The sequence below is a fragment of the Coffea arabica genome, chromosome 2e (genome assembly GCF_036785885.1).
Source record: "Coffea arabica cultivar ET-39 chromosome 2e, Coffea Arabica ET-39 HiFi, whole genome shotgun sequence".
NCBI classification, from domain to species: domain Eukaryota; kingdom Viridiplantae; phylum Streptophyta; class Magnoliopsida; order Gentianales; family Rubiaceae; genus Coffea; species Coffea arabica.
In genome coordinates, this window is record NC_092313.1 from 54,992,472 (window position 1) to 55,015,355 (window position 22,884).

Sequence of the window (22,884 nt, forward strand, 5' to 3'; positions counted from 1 at the left end):
AACCAGAAATAAATTAGAAAAAGTGAGGGGGATGTTAGTAAAATAAGAAAAAAGAGTCACTGACCATTTACTTGCACAAAACTGTAGCAACAACTATGCTATTTTTTGCAATGTTGAAGAATTATTATGAACTATCTAAGTTATGCTATCCAATAGGTGTACATCATCCAACAATACTAGAGACAAAATGTTAATGAAGTAAACTAAGAAGTTGCTTGCAAAAACACTCTTCCAAGTTGAATGTTAGCCAATGGTCTGTGGCAACCAAGAAGCTGCAAGATTTGAACAAAACCAAGTTAGCACTAGCCTTACAACCAAAAGCCAAGAGTATAATCAAAGAACAACAATACAAGCAAAGACAGCTCCAAATCAAACAAATATAGCAGCAACAAACTTTGGTATTAATACCATTTGGAACAATACGATTCTCTTGCTTCCATTTGACATAGTCTATGCTACTGAACTTGGTAAAACCCCTAAAATTCAGGCAAAAAAAATGTGACAAGACCAAAAACAAACAAAACTTCATGTAAAGAGCAACAGAGCAGCCTCAAGTGCTTCACTAGAGACATTCTCCCTTCTTTTCTCAACTAACCAAGTGGAGATAGAGTGGGAACTCATCAACTCCCTTCTTTTTCATGCCAACATCATATATCCTAATCTTTGGATCTGGAACACCACGGTAGTACCTTGACTTTGGATAGGGTTTGTCTTTTATCTTCAACATATTATGGACCAATATTAAGAAGGAAGCCATTTTCACTTTAAGCAGCAATATTTAAGGTGGAAAAGAGTGATTTGTTGCAGAAATTAAGGTGGAAAAGAGTGAATTGAACAGGTTCATGAGCAATGCAGAAACTAAATTCTTATACTTTATAAGATTGAGTTTTGGTCAAAAAAGGAGTTGAATTTCAACCGCATGGATGGGGGCATTTTGAAAATTTAAAAAATATATTGCTTTTTTCAAGTTTTTCGTATAACTAATTGCAGCATGTATTTCGGTGTTTTTACATTAAAACTCCCATATTTGTACGTTTAAAACTTGTATTTATAGACACATCTGGGTATTTGTGGAATGTGGGTTTATTTGGTGATCATTTGTGCATTTGATCCAATTCATATAAGCGTGTGTTTTTGTACAATTACTGAAATGGGGTTATTATGTAATTAAAATAGAGCCACATTGCTGATAATCTCAGTAATTGCAATATAATTCCATTTCAATTGTCTGAAACACTCATAATTATATCAACACTTGCTTTCCTATATCTGAAGTTTAGCCGTTTGAAACAGCTTCTCTATCAGCAATAAAATACCATTTACATCCTAATTAAATGGCCAATAACATGGGTATGCAACTAAATTATTGTTTGAGTATCAGTCATGACTCTTTCAATTCTTTTTCCTTTACATTTTTTGGTTTTTCCCCTTTTGGCTTCCAGGACTGCATTATTTTTTTAGCCTTTACACTCAACATTTCATAATAGTTTTCATCAAAAGATATATTTCCTTAATATTACTTAATATGCGTTGTTATCTTATTTTTATTTTCATTTACTTGCTCACCACAGACACCTAAAAAATCCTCTTTAATCACACGTGCCAAACACCAGCGCCACGCGCGGGCATTCCCTCCTAGTATTTGTCATATGCTCAAGTTGCAACATTACAGATCCATTAAATGAAACAAGCTAAGAACTAAAATAGTCATTTATGAAACCATAACAGTAATAAGGTGCAAAATCAAAACTGCAATCCAAGAGTAATATCATTTCAGATTTCATAACCATACATTAAATAAATAGAAATGCAATCCAAGACTATCCAAAACACCATCTGCCTTGAAGCAATTCAGGCAGAGGGTGAGGATTGCAAAACCATTGTTTAGTCATTAGTTTCACATAACACCATATAAAAAGCATGAGTAGGCAGCATATTAATGAACTATAATTCACAAAGCACCACTAAGTACAAAAGAAGAGAAATATAAGCATAACAGTAGTAATTAGAAATGCAAGCTAAAACTGCTATTGGTGCTAATATTGGTAGAGTTAAGAGTTGTAGCTGCATTCATGCTAACAGATGTAGCAGCTTGAGAACAGATGTAGCAACTTGAGAATCACCAGGGGTTTGAATAGGAGCTGTTGACAAATGATTAGTTGGTCGAGCAAGTTCTGGTGCAACTCTTCTGCAAGAACCTGTTGCAACATTTGTCGAAGTGGCATGTGAAGGCCTTCCTCTCTGCAATTGATCAAAATAGAAGAGCTTGTGCCTTACTGAATATATATGTAGCAGCACTAGATTGGATTTCATAACAAAAGTGCCCATACCTTTCTTTTAGAGGCAATTGTACCTGTCTGTACATTAACCTGAACATTTATGGCAGCATTTCTAGTAGAAGTGTCGCGCCCCATTTTTGAAAAAAAATTAAATAGTATAGAGTTGAAAAAATGGATTAAAAGATGAGTGAATTGAAATTTTGAGTTTTTGATTTTTAGACAATAAATAAAGAAAAAAGGGCCTAAAATGGGACTTAAAAAGTGCAACGATTTGTGACCAAAATAATAGTCTAAAAAGGATTTTTAGGAAAAAATAGAAGTCGCCACTTGATATCGAATTTAGGTGTACCAAGTCACCTAAAAATGTATTTTTGATAAAAAAAAATAGATAAAACCCTTTTTAGGCGACTCCAACCTAAGACACCCTTTCAATCTAGCCAAGGTTAGTTGCGAGATTTAGTCGAAAATTTTCTTAATCTAATATATAAAACTTATCACATTAGGGCATTTCTATATGGATGCAAATCCAGACCTAATGAATATCGAGAGGGTCGAAATATCTTTTCAAAGTTTAATTGGTGCAAATCACATTAATTGTGATGCCCAAAATTATTCTTAGAAGAGGTCACGAATATGCAAAGATGAGACTCGAAGAAAAAGAAGAATTATAATATATAAATATACGTGATTTAAAAGAGAGGAATGCAACATAACAGATACGGGGAACTAAGATTTGTGACTCAACTTTTCTTTCTTATAGAGGGGGGACGAGAGCGTGCTAAGGTTAAGAAACCACACTCGTTCATTTCCCATATTTGAAGGGTGACTCTCCTAATTTAATCAAGCAAATGGACTAACATATTTCTATTTTCCTAAATAGAATGCAAGTCTAAATGTCATGTTTCATGCACATAGGGATAAGGGAGATAATATGTAGTGGAAATATCATGCAAGATGAGAAAAAGATCCTAAAAATGAAAAACATGTATGAAATGCAATGAATGTCATGCAAAGAATGTGAATCTAGCGCGAAAACGATCTAAAGGGTTTAGCATTGGACTAACCCATTTCTACAATCTTTCACTAGCATTGGACTAGTGAGAAATCGGAAAGAAAGACCACAACTAGCGTTGGACTAGTGTGGTAACGTCATGCATTTATTATAACTAAATAAATCCTACAAAAGCATAATTAAAGCAAGTAAGCACATAATGCACATAGAACACATAACACATAAGCATAATTTCTAGATGCAAAACCCTAATGAAAGCGAATAAACACTTAAGTACATAAGCATGCAAGCACACAAACAAACAAATGCAAATAAAAACTTAAGTACTACATTTAGGACCCTAACTACAATCTAAGGGGGGAATTAAAAAAAATAATACCCTAACTATTACATTTATCTAACTAATTACATTTTTAACAAAATTAAAACCTATCTATTATATAGTCTAGCTAAATACATGTTTTGAGCATCTATCTATTACAATTTGACATTTAAATGCCTCTCAAATAATCATCAAAATTAAATAAAATAAATGAAACTTAAAATAAATAATTAAAAGAAAAAGCCCTCAAAACATGCAATTACATATAAAAAACACATTGGAGAACATAAAAGAAATTAAAATAATAAAAGATGTTACATTCCTTGAAGTTGTGGCTAAATGGAGTGAAATTTGCTCTATTTATACTCAAAAAATCAATAAAATAATCAAGACACCAATTTAATTATAAAGAAATGAAAATAATCATGAAATCTACCAGTTAAAGCACTTAAATAAAGTATAATTAACAATTAAAGAAGAAAAGTAATTTATATTTAAGAAATCAAAACTATTAGGGACCTAATTACAAAAATGAAAAAGTTTTTGAGGTCAAATTATAATTATTACAAAGATTAGGGGTCAAAATTAAATAAAAATACAGTTTAGGGACTAAAATATAATTAAATTAGGAACCTAATTGAAAGAAAACTAAAGTTTTTAGAGCCTTAGTAAAATTATGCAAAATTTTAGGGACTAATTTGCAAAAACATTTTCTAGTTTCTTGACAAATCAGGCCACTAGGCCATTTTTCTTATTTCTTTGGGCCAAAACTTCATAAGCCCAATCGAAAGTCCAAGGCAAAATACACAGGCCAGCCTATAGTTTTACTCAAACAAATCCAACCGAAAAAAAATGGGCTTCAGCCTCCTAACCCAAGACAAAACCAATCAGAAATAACAATAACCCACTTTCAAAAAATCAAACAAAATAACCCAATCCAATTCTCCTCTATTTTACCAAAACCCAACAAATTGATAAGCCAACTAAAAAATTGTTAAGGTCTAATTTCATCCCAAAATCCAGAATTAATTTGTCCAACGATCTATTTAAAATATGCAAAAGAAAATTAGAATTTAAAAGGGGCAAAATTGATTTATTACAGAAGTTTTTCGGCCATAGTACAATTATTTGAAAGTTGGGGGCCAAAACGCAAATTTCCAGATTATTCATGCAAAGCTTTCGATGCTTTCTCTGCAAACTTCTTTTGCAACTCATTTCACCGTAGAAAACTTACCCAAACTCAAACTAAACCATCAATTTATCAACCAGAAAACAACACAAAGACTTCACCCCATTTTTTTTTTACAAAATTCCAGTAACAAAACACTCTATTTGAAAGATCAGAACAAAAGAAACAAACAAAAGGTAAGCTGCAAAATGGGTTTCCATAAAATGCAGGGAAGATGCTCATTATTTGCTAGGACTTCAGACCGAAATACATGAGATTTGAGCACTCAAAATTCACAGGCAAAGGCTCAACACAACATCATACAATGAAATCTAGCCTAATGGTCTGCAAAAATAAGCAGGAAAATTGCAGAAAAAGAAGGAACAGGTTTAGCAAGAGCTTTCTGACAAGTTTGATACCAATCCAAGGGTATGTGAACTGAAAAAAGATGAAAGAAAGATTACCTTCAATCCTTCAACACCAAACGAACGTGAAAAAATGTGAAATAAACACGCTCAGGGCCTGAAACTATCCCTTCGAGCTTTGTTGCAGGACCCTCAAGAACTGACGAGCTAGCTACTTTGAGTCGAAATTAGAGAGGTTTGGAAGCTTTTTTTCGAGACTTTTTCTGAACAAAAATTGTTGTTTGATGAACGCATAAGGTGCAGAAACAAAAACAATCACCTAAAGAACTAAAATCTAAATCGGATTTTGAGCTGAAAAGGGGCCTGATGATCAGCCCTGGCTCACTTTTTTCAGAAATTTTCTACAATTTTCTTCCACTCTCTCTCCCATTTTCTCTCCCTTTTTGCAGTTTTTTCTTTTTTTTTGGTCGCCGCCTCTCCTTCTCCTCTCTCTGTCCTTGCCTAATGGCTGCATTTGGAGCCTTTTATGGGAACCAAAACCTCTCCCCAACCCTAGAAATGATGGTACAGATGAAATGGATTTTTTGTGGCATTTTTGAAGCCATTGGATGGGTTGTTTTCTGAAATATTCTTGATGATTTCTATTGGCATGAGTTGGCATTGTACTGGGGGGCTTAGAGGGAAAGAACAAATGCAAAAAAATGAGCAAAAATAGGATCAAATGGCCACTGCAATATTCTTGTACTGTTTTTCTAGTTTGGGTTGCAACATGGGAAGATAACACGCGCGTGGGAGATTTTTTTTTTTACAAAACTGATTTTGATTGATTTTTTCCTTTTCTGCATTTCTTTTCTTCTTTTTCTTCTAAATTTCTAAAAATAAGCTAAAATGATTTTCTTAAGAAATAGAAATGAAACAAAATAAACTAAAATAAATAAAATTTAAACAAAATAAACTAAAAATAGAAAATTAAAACAGTAAAATTTTGGTGTCTACAAGGACTTAAATTGCTACCTTGACTTGAATGCACAATAGGCACCTTCCCATGTGTATGAGTCTGTCATAACAAATTTACATGTTAAAGTAATGTGACTAAGTAAAACTGCAGACTAATTGCATAATTCAAACATGATTTATAACCAAAGAACAAATCCTTGCAGTTCTAAATTTGCAATTCCTCTACTTGGTTTCCCTCTTCTAGTTGGCATCTGTCATGAAGTAAACAACATAAGCAGTTGATGAGCCAAGAAAGAACATTTAATTTGTAAAAATGTGTGTATGATGATAGCTGTTGAGCATGAGTATAGGTTGGATTCTTTCTTTGCACAGGAGCTCTTTGGCATGTTCTCATGTTGTGACCAAACTGACCACAATTTCCACACTTTAAGGTACTAGACCTTTTTGGCTAAGATGAAGGTCCTTCATCAGCTTCTCTCCTTCTGTTAACTCTTGATCTACCAGGAGCTCTTCTAAAAGAAGGGGACAGTACAACCTTAGGGGTAACTTTATACATAGGAGGTTACCTCTTTTCATGAGGTATAGGGTGAATCATAGGAGCATATGCCTTCAAGTAAATGTCTTTGGAGAACCAATGATTGCAGTAATCTTCCAACTTTTCCCTTTTGTAGCTAATGCCAAGTGCAGCATGTTTGCAAGGAAGTCCAACTAATTGGAAGGCACCACAGTCACAGGTCCTTTGGTTTAAATTGACTATGAATGATCTGTCCATATCACCAATCTCAAGTGTATCCTCACTTTCCATATTTAGGGTACAATGCCTTAATGCTTGAGCAATTTTTTTGAGCTTTTCAGCAAATTTTGAGGTGATTCTGTTAGTTAATATGCATCCCTTTTGGTATCTCTTATGCATTTTCTTCATGAACTTCCTTCTCAAACCTTAACAAGGGTAAGTATGGGTTTGCCCCTGAGATCACCAACCCATGAATTAAACGATTCAATGAAATTATTCGTGACATGGTCACATTTAATTTCTTTTGAGAATGCATATCTACATCACGCCTTCTTGGGAATTTTGTCCAAATATTTCCAAGCCTGTATGTTGATGTCTTTAATGGTTGACATTGCTTTATTGTAGCCTATGTGATCAAGACTCTTTGCTGCCTTCCAGAAGAAACTATTAAGCAGCATGCCTCGAAATTGCTGCTTGAAGTTGCTGCAAATGTGCTTGCAACAATATCTGCCACTAGCATTTGGAAAAATCTCCTCATAAGTAAGGTTGAGCTCCTGAAACAGCAAATAGATGAGTCAAACCACTAAATATCACTTGAGTACCTAAACCTAAAATTACCTATTTTGGACCATTGTACCTATCTCCAAATTTTCGAGCTTATTGTACTCCCAATTGGCTAGAGTTTTCAGACACGTTTTCACTTTTCACTAAACAAGCTTCTAAGAAAATAATTTTTGAATCGAGACATTTTAAAAATATAACGAAACTATAAAACCATGTACTTAGGTCTAAAAAGGCTAAAAAATATTATTCGTGGCAAAAATCCAAATAAATAATTAATTTAGCCAAAATTAGGGATTTTAAATAATAAAATTTTCGAGTCCTCACATCCTATCCCCCTTAAGAAATTTCGTCCTCGAAATTTACCTTGATTGGTGAACAGGCCTGAATACTTTTCTCGAATTGCTTCTTCGACCTCCCAAGTTGCTTCCTCCAACCCATGGTTCTTCCAGAGGACCTTTACTAATGGTATCTGTTTGTTCTTCAATTCCTTTACCTTCCTATCCAAAAGCTTAATCGGTTTCTCCTCATAGGTTAAGGTCTCATCAATCTCAACATTTTCCGGTTGCAGGACATGTGAAGGGTCCGGATGGTATTTCTTCAGCATAGATACATGAAATACACTATAAATTCGAGATAAATTCGGCGGTAATTCCAACTTATAGGCTACACTCCCTACACGTTGGATAATCTTGTAAGGTCCTACAAACCTTGGCTGTAACTTCTTTCCTTTTCCAGACATTAAACTTGCTTTCAAAGGTGTAATCTTGAGAAATACCAAATCTCCAACAGTAAACTCCAAATCCTTTCTTCGATTATCGGCATAACTCTTTTGGCGGCTCTGGGCAGCCTGAATTCTCTGACGTACTAACTTTACCTTTTCATTAGCTTCCTCAATCCAAGATACTGTGGTCGGATCTAGGATTTTCCGTTCACCTACTTCGTCCCAACAAATTGGGGACCTACATTTTCGACCATAAAGTGCATCATATGGGGCCATCTGAATAGAAGAGTGGAAATTATTATTGTAGGCAAACTCCACTAAAGTCAAAAATTTACTCCAACTCTCTCCAAAGTCCAGAACACAAGTCCGTAACATGTCCTCAAGAGTTTGAATTGTCCTCTCCGACTGTCCATCCGTCTGGGGATGATAAGTGGTACTAAAGTTCAATTTAGTCCCTAACACTTCTTGCATCTTTTGCCAGAATCTCGAAACAAATCTTGGATCTCTGTCCGACACAATACTTACAGGTATTCCATGCAACCTAATGATCTCATCCAAATACAATCTGGCCAACTTCTCTAATGGGTATTTCATATTAATCGACAGAAAATGAGCCGATTTGGTCAATCTATCCACTATTACCCAAATCGCATCATGGCCTCTCTGTGTTCTTGGTAATCCCGATACAAAATCCATAGTGATATTCTCCCATTTCCACTCAGGTATTTCTAGAGGTTGCAAAAGTCCTGATGATTTCTGATGTTCGACTTTAACCTGTTGACAAATTAAACATGTTTGGACAAATTGGGCAATTTCCCTCTTCATGTTCTCCCACCAATACAAACTCTTTAAGTCTTGGTACATTTTATTTCCTCCTGGATGTACCGTAAACTTTGATCGGTGCGCCTCTTCTAAGATTTCTCTTTTAAGCCCTTCATCCTTTGGCACAACTATTCGATTCCGAAACCTCAATATTCCATCTAACCCCAGATTAAAATCTGTCTTGTCTCCCATTTTAATCCTTTCCGCCCATTTTTGCACTTCCGTGTCCTTTTCTTGAAATTCCTTAATGCGTTCCAATAAAGTGGAAGTTACTATAATATTCTCCAAAATTACCTTCCTTGGTTCCAATCGAGGATTCCAGTAACTCACTTCTTCCAATAATTGAAACTCCTTAATCATCAATCCAGCCATTTGTACTTGACGGCTCAAAGTATCGGCCACTACATTGGCCTTCCCAAGATGGTACTTAATAGTGCAATCATAGTCTTCCAAAAATTTCATCCATCTACGTTGCCTCAAATTCAGCTCTTTTTGAGAAAATAAGTACTTAAGGCTTTTGTGATCTTTAAAAACCTCGAATGTTACTCCGTACAAATAATGTCTCCATTTCTTCAAAGCAAAAACCACAGCCGCTAACTCCAAATCATGAGTTGGGTAATTCCCTTCATGCGGTTTCAATTTCCTAGAGGCATATGCTATTACCTTGTCATTTTGCATTAAAACGCACCCCAATCCTTCCTTAGAAGCATTTGTGTAAACCACAAAACTATCCTTTCCGTTTGGCAAAGCTAACACAGGCGCTCTTGTCAATCGTCTTTTCAATTCCTGAAAACTTTCCTCACACTTAGGACTCCATAAAAACTTTTCATTTTTCTTGGTCAATTCAGTCATGGGTCCAGCAATTTTCGAAAAATCCTGAATGAATCTCCGGTAATACCCTACTAATCCAATAAAACTTCGAACCTCGGTAGGGTTTTCCGGTCGTTTCCATTTCGAAACAGTTTCAACTTTAGCTGGATCCACTTTAATCCCATCCCTAGAAATTATGTGTCCCAAGAAAGTCACTTCTTTTAACCAGAATTCGCACTTGCTGAACTTAGCATACAATTGATGCTCCCTTAAGGTCTGCAAAACAACCCTTAAGTGATTCTCATGGTCTTTCACATTCTTAGAATACACCAATATGTCATCAATAAAGACCACCACAAATTGGTCTAGATAAGCTTTAAAGACCCTATGCATTAAATCCATAAAAGCAGCAGGAGCATTCGTTAACCCAAATGGCATCACGGTAAACTCAAAATGCCCATATCTCGAGTTAAAAGCAGTCTTGGGTATGTCCTTCTCCAAAATCCTCAACTGATAATAACCCTGTCTCAAATCCAACTTCGAGAATACTACAGCCCCTTGCAATTGATCAAATAATTCATCGATGTGGGGCAAAGGGTACTTATTTTTAATTGTAACATCATTCAAGCCTCTATAATCTATACATAGTCTCAAACTCCCGTCCTTTTTCTTAACAAACAAAACTGGGGCTCCTCACGGAGAATCACTCTCTTTTATAAAACCCCTTTCTAGCAAATCTTGCAGTTGCAATTTCAACTCCTTTAATTCCGCTGGAGCCATTCGATATGGCGTTCTAGAAATAGGGGCTACTCCCGAGGTTACATCGATCTTAAAAGCTATTTCCCGTTCCGGGGGTAGAGACTCCAATTCTTCAGGAAAAACATCGGAAAAGTCTTTCACTACAGGCATGTCCTCCAAATTCACCTTATCACTAGGGGTGTTAATAAGAAAAGTCAAATACCCTTGAGCTCCTTTGCTTAATAACTTCCTAGCCCGAATTCCTGAAATAAGCGCAGACGAAGCTAATTTACCCCTTACATCCAGTTTCAAGGTTGTTTCTCCTGGAATACGCAACTCTACAATCTTCGTCCTACAGTTTAACTGAGCGTTATAACGGCTAACCAATCCATTCCCAAGATTACATCGTATCCCTTAATCGTCAATCCCATCAAATCAGCCAATAATTTTCGTTCCCCAATCCAAACTTCACAATCTTGATACACCAAGTTAGCAATTAGACTCTGATCCCCAGTAGGCGTTTTAACTTCAAGATCATATGGTAACTTAATTAGCTTCAAGTCTATCCCACTCATGAAGTTAGGGTTTACAAAAGAATGTGTAGCACCTGGATCAATTAAAACCCTAGCTAAACGATGAAAGATTGGAATTGTACCTTCTACCACCTCAGTTGTTTCAGGAACTTGTTGATAGTCAAGTGCATAAACCCTGGCGTGTACTTTCGGTCGGCTCCCTCTGGCACTAGTTTACTTAGAGGCTGACTTTTCCGGTCTCTGGGTATCACCTCCCGTCTTCATTTTGTTTGGACAGTTCGCGAGCTGATGCTCGGTACTACCGCAGGCCAAGCACTTCCCAGACTTCCTCCAACAGTCATTTTCAGAATGGTTGGGTTTTCCGCAGTACCCACACGTAACTTGAGGGGTCACCGCTGAACCACTAGAAGGCGCTCTCCTAGCCTGTGTCAGTCCACTACGACCTCCTCTAGATAAAGCTCCTCTCGAAACTCCAGCAGTCCTTGGTCCTCCCACTCCTCTTCCCATTTTGGAAGGCTGCGCACTTTTACTAGCTTGTCCAGAAGCATGGCTAGAAAAGTTTCTCTTTCTATTGTGGAAGTCTCTCACTTGAAATCTTGCACTCTCAACCCTTTGTGCCTTCTCTAAAGCTTCAGTAAAGGTAGAGATTTGGGCTGCGGCCAAGCCCTCTTGTATCTCCACATTAAGTCCCTGAACAAACCGCCTAATCCTTTTCTGCTCATTGGTCACCAGTTCGGGAGCGTACTTTGAAAGTTTAGTAAACTTTCCTTCATACTCAGCTACACTAAGAGCTCCCTGTTTTAGCTTGATAAATTCATCCTCCCTCTTCTCTTGGATTAAGGGCGGAAGAAATTTTTCGTTAAATTCCCTTGTGAAATTCTCCCAAGTCCAAGGAGTCTGAGTTCTTTCCCATTTTCCTTTTATCTGATCCCACCAAGCACGGGCTACTCCCTCAAATTGGAAAGCAGCGAAATTCACTCGCCTATCTTCGGTGTAGTCTAAAGCAGCGAATATATTGGTCATCCTTTCTACCCAATTCTCTACTACCTCAGGATCAGGTTCGCCGAGGAACTTAGGCGGGTTAAATTTTAAGAACCTCTCTAAGGCTCTATCATCTCCTCTTTCCTGACCCCCAGGTTGGTTGAATGGTCCAGGGTCTTGTCTATCAGCCAAACGCTCTAGAATATCAGCCATCTTATTAATGGCAGTAGCCACTTGATTACCCTCAATATTTTCCTGACCTTGGATCGGTGCAGTTGCTGATCCCTGGTCACCCCTTTGAGGTTGGGCCTGTCTAGTCTCTCGCCCATGACTTCGACCACGGCCTCGACCACGGTCTCGACCACCTCTTAGTCCTTCCATAACCTAGGCGTGCCTAGTGCAAGAAATAAATAAATTATGCGATGCATAACAGAAAACAGGAACCAATCAAGAAAATATTGGAATTAACAATAATTTACATTCATTAACATATCAAGTTCATACAATTAGCAAGTCATGGGGTAGTCACAAAATATAGCACACAGGTGCCACAAGAGTACTCTTAGTCACAGAAGACTAAAGTAAAAGCAAGTGCTTCCAAAAATAAGCCACACAGTCATGCAAAATACAATGGTCTCAGCACTTAGTATCACCCCAGCTAATTCTAGCTATACTGGTCAAAAGAGTCAAAAGAGTGGTCAAACTGCCTAGACCTAGTCCACAGTAGGACTATCAGGAGGAACCTCCTCCTCAGGACTAGGAGCTACCTCCATCGCATCTTCCACTAGCCTAGTGGCATCAGCTACGATATCGGAAGCCCTACTACGGACCTCCTCCCTCAACCTAGTAAGCTGAGCCCTAGTACTCTGAAGCTCATCACGGACCACAGCAGATGTGGCCACCTCACCCTCAATCACCTCTTCGAGCTCGGCGACCCTCTCGCCCTGAGCGCTCACCATCTGCCTAAGCTCATCTACCTCCGCCTGGAGATCCCTGTTAAGATCCAATAGCTGACGACGCTCGTCGTCCAGAACAAGTACAAGGTGATTCGGGTAGGCAAAGGTAACCCTACACGCACATCGGGGATATATGTTAGATGGGGAATAGCGTACTCGAGCTCCCCCAACCAAAGCTCGGTAGAAGATAGGCCTAGGAAGCGCTATATGACCATTCGCATGGCCATTCCCGTCAGCTGCCGAAAGTCCATTTTCGTTTTCCATCCCTGCAAAATAATAGCACTTTTCGGGTTAGAAATTTGAATCGCTATCTAGTTCGGATATCCTGTAATGCATGCTTACCTAATCACTAATTCGTCTCCAAGTATCACTCTAGGTAAAACTAACTTAGTTGCTAGTTCGCCCTGAGTATCATTTTAGGTATGACTAAGTCATCCCATATCGAGTCTTAAGGGTAGAGTATCTAATATGTCCCCCGTATAGATCTCTAACCTAGCGCTCTGATACCAACTGTGACGCCCCTACTTCTCCCTAAGGCGAACCAAAGGGTATTCGCGGGACGCCTGCCTAACTCTCGTCAGGACTCAAGCAATTCCATTTAAGCTTATTACCGGACCACACAATACTAGTCAATAACTTAGATACAATAGATGCGGAAGCGTTCAAGCTTAAAATAGTCATCCATTATCCAACCCACACGTAGGTATACAAAATACATCAAGAATCCCAAATACACATTACGCCCCAAAAGTTACATTTCAATTCCAAAAGTACAATCCAAGACCAAAGGCATAACCAAAAGTAATAGAAAACCCTAAACAAAAGTACATCAGGAGGGTTTCTCCATTTCATCTCCGAGTTCAAACTTGTTAAGGAAAACAAATCTACAGGGTGAGCAAAAACGCTCGTGAGGCCAAGAACACACATGCAGGCACATAGCTCAGGTAACAAGCCCAAGTAACAATTCAAGTAATAATTTGCAAGTAATTAATAATGCCAACAAAATGTAACCAAAAATAATTCAAGGATATGGTAGCTCTCAGGAGATAAGTTCCACATTTTGCCAATGTCATTTGTATATCTCCCCGCGATGACTCTCCGTCAACCGGATTGATATTTCATATCCGTAGTTCACCACTTACTCCTCATCCGTCCACCATACACCGCTTCGAGCCCGCACGACATTTATAAGGCGATACTTCACGAGTATGCCAAGCGAGATCTCTCAATAGATCAAGCTTATCATGTAATTCTCACGGCTCACCAAGGTTCCCGACCAGACCCATGCCGGCTCGAGTTCCAAGATCAGCCTATGAGTTTGGGCGTCCCCCATGTATCATGTAAGTGTCGAGGAGATTCACTCCAACGACGTATGCAGTCATAGCATACCATATCATGTATTCAAGCATTTGACAGGTTTAAGCATGTATTTCAGGTCATGTAAACCAGGTAAAACATGTTAAGCATTAGTCATTTGTTTCAAATGAGAACGAGTGCGATAAAGTATACACTCGACTCCATTTTTCAAAACTAAGCAGGCTAAGCATGTATTCAGGTAAGCTAAGCATGAATCAAGTCCATAGAGTTCAAGTAGTCAAACACTTGACACTCACCAAGATATGCAAGCAAGTAGGTTGGATTGAGAGTTCAAACTTTCACGGTAGGGTCCTCTTGGAGGTCCTCGTGCGTGCCTGAACATCGAATAGTAGACAATTTCTATAAGTTCCCAAGTGGCGAGAAAGATTGAACACGAGTAGGGTTCAGAAATATTTTGGAAATTTCGTTTGAGTTTGTCTTTGAAGTTGGATTCGCAAAAAGGGTGCGAGACTCGAGTAAGATCGGATTATTATTCTTGAAATCATTGGATGGAAACGAGTACGTGCGAATAAATCTCAAAACGGACGACCAAAGTTGAAAGTGGACTGGCCACGTCACAATCCGATCGGAATCTGGCCGGATTCTTGGCCGGATTGGAGGCAATAGCCATCCTCATCATTTTTTTTTTCAAATCCCAACTACAATCTGGCTGCCTATCCGGCCAGAAACTGGCCGGATTCAAGGCCGAATTCCTTCCCGCGCGGATTTCTTTTGAAATTCCAGAATTCTCGATTTTTGGTAAAATTTTTGAAAAATCATAAATTCTTTTCTACTAGTCAAAACTTGATAAATTTGGTACCGTTGGAATCGTCTTCCAATGTACTAAAAGTCCTTAGAAGACATTGTTCCATGAATCTAAGTAGAAGGTATTAAAAAATGAGCTTAAAGTTGTTGTTCCAGATCACCCAGGATTGAGCCGGGGTTGGTTTTTCGCTAACTTTGGAAATTCGGCAGAATTCACTCGTTGCAAACCAGCCCTTGAAACTTATAACTCAATTAGAGATGCAAGTAAGGTTTAGGACAGAATAAGCGGATTGAGAATCGGAGTTTCGAGCACCAAGATATGGTAGCTCAAAGTTGGGGAAAATTCAAGACTGTTGAACAATTTCCAGATTTGGGTTTCCGACTTTGGACCTTTAGTTAAGTGTCGAAACAGACTTGGATTGGTACCAAATTTTGCAGTATAGTACTCCTATATGAAGGGTATCTCTCTATCAAATTTTGTGGAAAAAAATACCTTCAGAAAGGTGGTTAACCAATCAACCAAAGTTTTGAAATTACTAAGGCAAAACTGTCTTTAGCTCTATTTCTCTCCGTTTCCAAACATTCAGCTAAGAAAAACCTCTAAATTTGGTCCATTAGTGCAAGAAAAGTCTAAGGAGCATACATGATACATTTGGTGGGTGTTTAGCACCAAGAAATTCATTTAGTAAGACCACAACAAGTCTCACATCTAATCTGTCCAAATCTAAGAGTTTTCAAGAACAAGGCAGTCACCGAATTTTGATCATGACTCACTCAATTTAACTCGGAATTGAGCATGGTTGATTGTGTTGGAAAATACATTCATAGGGTTATAACTTCACAGAAGAAATCGTTTTAAGTTTCAGCATGCAACTGGCTCAAAATTAAGCCTAAAGTTGTAGCATCATCAAATCATTCCAGCAGAACAGAGAAACAGGGTAGCCTTCTTAAAATGATTGGTTTGGCTCACACACTTGGAACCAAAACTTACATTTTATACCGTTGGAAAGGTGTGGATGTCTAGTTTCAAATGCCACTGACGGCACTCGATTTCGACGTCGGAGGACAAAGTTACGGCCGAAACACTATCACTGGACAGAGCTACACGAAAACAGTTTTCCAGCTTGACTAGTTTCACAAAGAAATTCATTTGCCCAACCAAACTTCAATATTTTCCAATGAAAATTTCTACACAACTAATAAAACATATAAACATCATATTCAAACCATTAGATCATCAAAATTTGGCCTTAAAATAACCGAACAGGGCAGGGGCAAAATCGGAAGTTTCTATCCCATGAGTTCCTTGAGGTTTCTACTAATTATACTCCATTAATCCAACATTTCAAACACTAAACCAACATTATAAAAAGCATCAATCATCATATCAGCCATCAAGACAGAGGTGGGAGTTCATAGAGCCCACCTTCCATTTTTTTCAACAACAACCACAACCCATAAGAAATTAAGAGCTAAAAGATATACTAGAACTTCCAAAAATTGAAGTTAGAAGGTTGGATTATGACTTACTCTAGTTGATGTTCAAGTCAGAAATTCAGTCCCTCCTTGCTCCTAAGTGAGCCGTGAAAAGCCTCCCCTTTTTAGCTAGATATGAACTCCAAGGCTTAGGCTAAGTAGTGCTAAAATTTGAGAAGATTTGGTGGTGATTTGAGTGAGTTTTGTAGAGGAAATGTTGGAAAGTTTTCGGTTGTTCCTTTGCTATCTGCTAGCCGGCCATGGAAGCTTGGAGAAATGAAATGTTTGGTTTGACCCTTTGGCGTACAAGGAACGCTGAACGTCTAATAGTTTAAGTGCGCAAAAGTCAATTGCAAATAGTGCGCATACGCGCGCGTTTTGTGCTCGATTTCTCTTAAGTTTGTTGCACTAGTGCACTAAACCTCTAAGGCACTTACATTCATATAAATATTATTCATTCTTAATTGTCCCAAAATAATGGTCTAAAGTCCCTCAATTAAGCGTGGGCGTGAAAACGCGTATTTCCAATTTAGGCGCAATAAAGTAAAACCTTCGAGAAATTCTTATAACGATCGTACCACTAACTATTACTTGAGTACTTAAACCTAAATTTACCTATTTTGGACCATTGTACCTATCTCCAAATTTTCGAGCTTATTGTACTCCCAATTGGCTAGAGTTTTCAGACACGTTTTCACTTTTCACTAAACAAGCTTCTAAGAAAATAATTTTTGAATCGAGACATTTTAAAAATATAACGAAACTATAAAACCATGTACTTAGGTCTAAAAAGGCTAAAAAATATTATTCGTGGCAAAAATCCAAATAAATAATTAATTTAGCCAAAATTAGGGATTTTAAATAATAAAATTTTCGAGTCCACACACGTACACCGCACCGAGCCCGAACTTCATTTATAAGGCGCTACTACACGAGTAGGCCAAGCAAGATCTCTCCAATAGATCAAGCTTATCATTTCATTCCCATGGCTCATCAAGGTTCCCGGCCAAACCCATGCCGGCTCGAATCCCAAGGTCGGCCTATGAGTTTGGGCATCCTCCATTTAACATTTATGTGTCGAGGAGATTTACTCCAACGACGTATGCAGCCATAGCATACCATTTCATTCATTCAATCATTCAATATCATTCAATCGTTCATTTCATTCAATCCATTCAATACATTTCATTTCATTCATTTCATTTCAATCAATTCAATCACGATTCATTCAAATGAGAACGAGTGCGGTAAAGTACACACTTGACTCCATTTTCAAAATCTCCAATCATTAATAGCAGTTAAGCATGTATCAAGTTCGCATACACTTGACACTCACCAAATAATTCAAGTAGTAAAGCACAAGCTGTGATTTAGGCGTCTCCTGTGAGATCCTCTTGAAGGTTCTCTTGAGTGCCTGAGCAACAATAATGAACTATTACACACTATCGCTTAAAACCCCTACTTATCGAGAAAGATTGCACTCGTGTACAATCTAAGAAGATATCATGAGAATGAACCTTAATTACTCGTAAATCGAGACTCAAAACTGGGGTTTAAAAACACAAGAAAAATTTGATTTTCGTCTTTGAAATCAAGTGTAAAACGGCCAAACGATATCGAAGGAAAATGGAGAGTTCTAAAAACTCAATTTCCTTTAAATCTGGAAATTTCAGATTTGACAAGCAGTTTTTGAAAAATCGTATCTCACTGTCTGTAGGTCCAAAATTGGAAAACTTGGTACCATTGGAAACTAGTTCCAAAGTACTAAAAGTTCCTAGAAGACACTTTTCTATTATTCTAAAAGGAAGACATTCAAATTTTGGCATAAAGTTGCTGATTTGGACTCCTAGGACAGATTTGGGGTTGGTTTTTGACAAATTTTGGAAATTTGGCAAAGTTCACAGAATACAAACTAGCCTCTCAAATTGAAAAATTAATTAGAGTTACAATCAAAGTCTAAAACACAACAAACGGAATAAGAATTGGAGTTTTGAACGCCAAGATATAGCAGCTCAAAGTTGCTGAAAATTTCTCACTGAACAAGGATTTTCCAGATTTGAAACTCAAACTTTGGGACTTCAGTTGGGCATCGAAATGGATTTGGAATGGCACCAAATTTAGTAGTATTACCATACCATATAAGGGCTATTCCTCTGTCAAATTTCATGCAAAAATTCGCACGGAAGGTCAGTTAACAAAGCCACTAAAATTTCAAAAATTTCCAAGGCAAATCTGCCTTGTACTTCCGTTTTCCTTTTTCTAACTTTTGGCCAATGGAATCGACTTAAATTTGGTTCATTTATGACGACAAGGTCTAAGAAACATCCAAAATATATTTGGTAGGTGATTAACACCAAGAGTTTCAAAATAACAAGTCCCATTCAAGATAAGCCATTGGCTAGCCCAAAATCAGGGTTTTCTTTCTTTGAAGCAGGTCTGTAATTCGGCCACAACTCACTCAATTCAACATGGAATTGGGTGTGGTTGATGGCGTTGGAAACTACATTCATAAGGGTACAATTTCTCAGAAGAAATCATTTTGAAATTCTGTCAATAACTTGCTCATTTTCAGGCAACAAGTCGCAGCTCATAACAGGTTTTCCAACACAGTAGAGAAACAGGACAGGTGAATTTGAAAAGCTAGTACAGTTCACTCAGGTCGAATCAGGGAATTCATTTTATACCGTTAGAAAACTGGAAGTATCTAGTTTCTAATACCGTAAACGGGACTCGATTTTGACGTCGAAGCAAAGAGTTATAGTCATTTGAAATTCACTGCCAGAGTAACTCTGGACACGTTTTCCAGCCATGAAGAAATTTCGAAATCTAAACATTTACCCAACCAAATCAAGTGATTTTTGGTGGAAATTTTCCACACAACCTATACAACATATCTACATCAAAACCAAGTCAATTTGACCACAAAAAATTGCACCAAGAGGCACGGCAAAGGCAGGGTAGAACCGGCCCCTTCTTTACTTTTGTTTCCTTTAAGTTTTCTTTCTACTTTTCAACTTATAATCACTAGTTTAACACTAAATCAACATAAATAACATCCAAACTCATCAAATCAGATCATCAAGTCCATTGTGGGATTTCATAGAGTCCACTCACATGATTTTCAACAATCCAAAGCTACCCACATGAAGTTACAAGCTTCTAAGTGTAATCTAACTTACAAAAGTTAAGATTCAAGGGTTGGGTGATTAGCTACCTTCTTAGATGATGAAGACCAGAATTTTCGGCCACAAGAAACTCAAGAAAACCGTGAGAATGAAGCTCCTTTCCTAACCCTAGCTGATCTCCAAGTTATTTGCTAGTTGTGGTATGAATTTGAGAGGATTTGGTGCAAGAAAGTGAGATGAGATGAAGAAATTTTTGGTCTTCTTCTCCTTGGTGTTGCACGGCTGCTTGAGTGAGAGAAAGGAGAGTTGTTGGCTGATGGTTGAGGCTTCCTTGAGAAGCTTAAGAGTTTGTGGCCAAAATTACTCCAAAAGTCAACTAAGAATAGTGAGCGTATGCGCGCGTTTCGTCCTCGTTTCCTCTCGGGTTTGTTTCACTTATGCACTAAACCTCTAATGCACTTCCATTCATACAATTATTATTCACTCTTAATAGTCTAAAACTAAAGGTCTAAAATCCCTCAATTAATCGCGCGCGCGAAAACCCGTACTTCCGATTTATGCGCGATAGAGTGAAATTTCTTAGAAATTCTCACAACGATAGGTTTACTAACTAATATTTGAGTACTTAAACATAAAAATAACTTTTTTAAAACTAATGTATAAGTTTTCAATTTTCAAGTTGACTGTACCCTCAAATCGATTATTACCTCCACACGCGCATTCACTAATCTCACTAAACGAGATTCCAAAATTTAAATTTTGTAACAAGTCATTTTAAAAATATACATAAGTCATAGTTCCATGTAATTGGGTCTAAAGGGTTGAAATAAATTATTCGGAGGAAAACAGGTGAATAGATATTTAAAAAAATCAATAATATTCGATAAAAATAAGAAAATTTTCGGGTCCTCACATCCTCCCCTCCTTAAAAAGGATTTCGCCCTCAAAATTCACATCTAGGACAATATCATTCCCTTCATGGTTAAGCCTATCAGATCAATCACTAACTTACGTTTTTCCAACCCATACTTTACAATTTTTATTCATTCAACTAGCAATCAAATCTAAATTTTTCCCCAATAGGCATTTTAACTTCCCAGTCATATGGTAACCTAATCAGTTTCATGTCTACCTCATATAGGTAATGTCTTTACTTCTTTAATATAAATATTATAGCCACTAACTCCAAATCATGAGTTGGCTACTTTCTCTCGTGATATTTTAACTTTCTAGAGGCATATACAATCACCTCATCATGTATTATTAATATACATTCTAAACCATCCTTTGAAGTATCTGTATAAATCACAAAACTACCTCCTCTGCTCGGTAAGGCTAACACAGGTGCATTGGTTAAGCACTTTTCACTTTTAAAATTCTTCTTCACATTTAGAATCCCAAATAACTTACCAAATATTACAATCTTAGAAAAGTCCTTGATAAATCAAAGGTAATATTCGACTAACTCTAAGAACTCCAAATTTCGGTAGGATTTTCTGGTCATTTCCTCTTAAAACAGCTTCCACTTTAGCTGAGTCTATGGCAATTCCTTCCTTAGATATTGTACAACTTAGAAAGGCTACTTCTTCCAACCAAACTCACATTTAATGAACTTAATGAAAGTTGGCGCTCTCTCGGGGTTTGTAAAACTATCATCAGGTATCTTTCATGACTTTCTCGAACCTTAGAGTATACTGATATATCATCAATAAATGCCACCACAAATTAATCCAAATACGATTTAAAACCCCGATGCATTAAGGCCATAATTGCTGCTAGTGCATTAGTCAATCCAAAGGGCATAACTGAAAATTCAAAGTGTCCCTATCTTGAATTGGGAGTGGTCTTAAACACATCAGTTTCTAGGATCCTCAACCGGTGATAGCTCTACTTTAAATTCAACTTGAATAATACCACGGCCCCTTGCCATTGATCAAAATTCTTGTTTATGTGAGGCGACAGAGTATTTGTTCTTAATAGTCACATCGTTCAAGTCTCAATGGTCTATATATATAGCCTCAAACTGCCATTCCAAATATGATATCCGGTCCCTTAATCATTTGGTTCATTAAATCTATCAAATATTTTCTTTCACTAACTCAAATCTCACAACTTTAATATATCAATTTGGCAATCAAATATTGGGTCCCAACTTCAACGCTAAGTTCTCAATTTGGTCCCGATCCCTGGTTGCCTCCAGACCTCGGAATTTGTCCATTTTTCAAGTACAACCTCGACTACATCTAATACCGTTTGTGTCTTATTATAAATCTAAAAGTGTGGGGCAAGGTTTAAATATACATGTAAGTCATAAAATTAATTAAAAGCGAAATAAATTTTCATATGTCATAAAGATCATAATAGTTACATCCAGTTGGAAGAGGTTTATCAAATCATTTCAAAAGGGAAAGGGAAACAACAAGATTATAACAAAACATGTCAAGTTGCCAGGATACAAAACAACAAAAGACTTTTCTCTTTTTCAAAAGATCACAACCTCCAAAGGTGTTAGTCTAGACTAGGGTAAAACTATAGATTCTATCCCTCGAGTGGAGTCAAAATCATCCTCACTCGTAGAACTTTCACTACTAGGCCCCCTTCATAGCTATTAGCACTAATTATTCCCATATGGCACTTGATCACTTTATAGCGGATCTAGTCGGCTGCTGAGTACTTCCTCTTTTTAAGAGTTCTAGGGCAATTCGAAAACTTATACTCGGTACTACCGCACCTGAAACACTTTCCTTACTTTTTCCAGCACTCGACCTCAGTGTGGTTAATCTTGCCGTAGTATTCACAATTTGCGAGAGAAGTGACGGCTTGACCAATTTGAGGATTTCCTTTGTATTTCTTCTCCAGTTCTACGTTCTTACGTAGCAACTCAGTTTTCTCTGCATATTCCTGTTTCCACCGTCCTTCCCAGTAGTCAACCAATTTCCTTTGAAATTCTATCTCATTTCGAAGAATGTCCATTTCCTTACGCATTTCTTCCAAAGTTGTCATCTTACCAGCGGGCTTAAGTCAAGTGCTAACCTGCCAGGCAAATCAAAGGATCAAATAAGTAGCTATTCATAATGGAAGCTCGAGCCATAATACTCTTTCATTCTTTTGCTTATAGGTTACCCCAAAATACAAATATTAACTATTCCTTACTTAATACGGGCGAGCTCTTAGGTCTCCACGAGATTACTATCATTAATC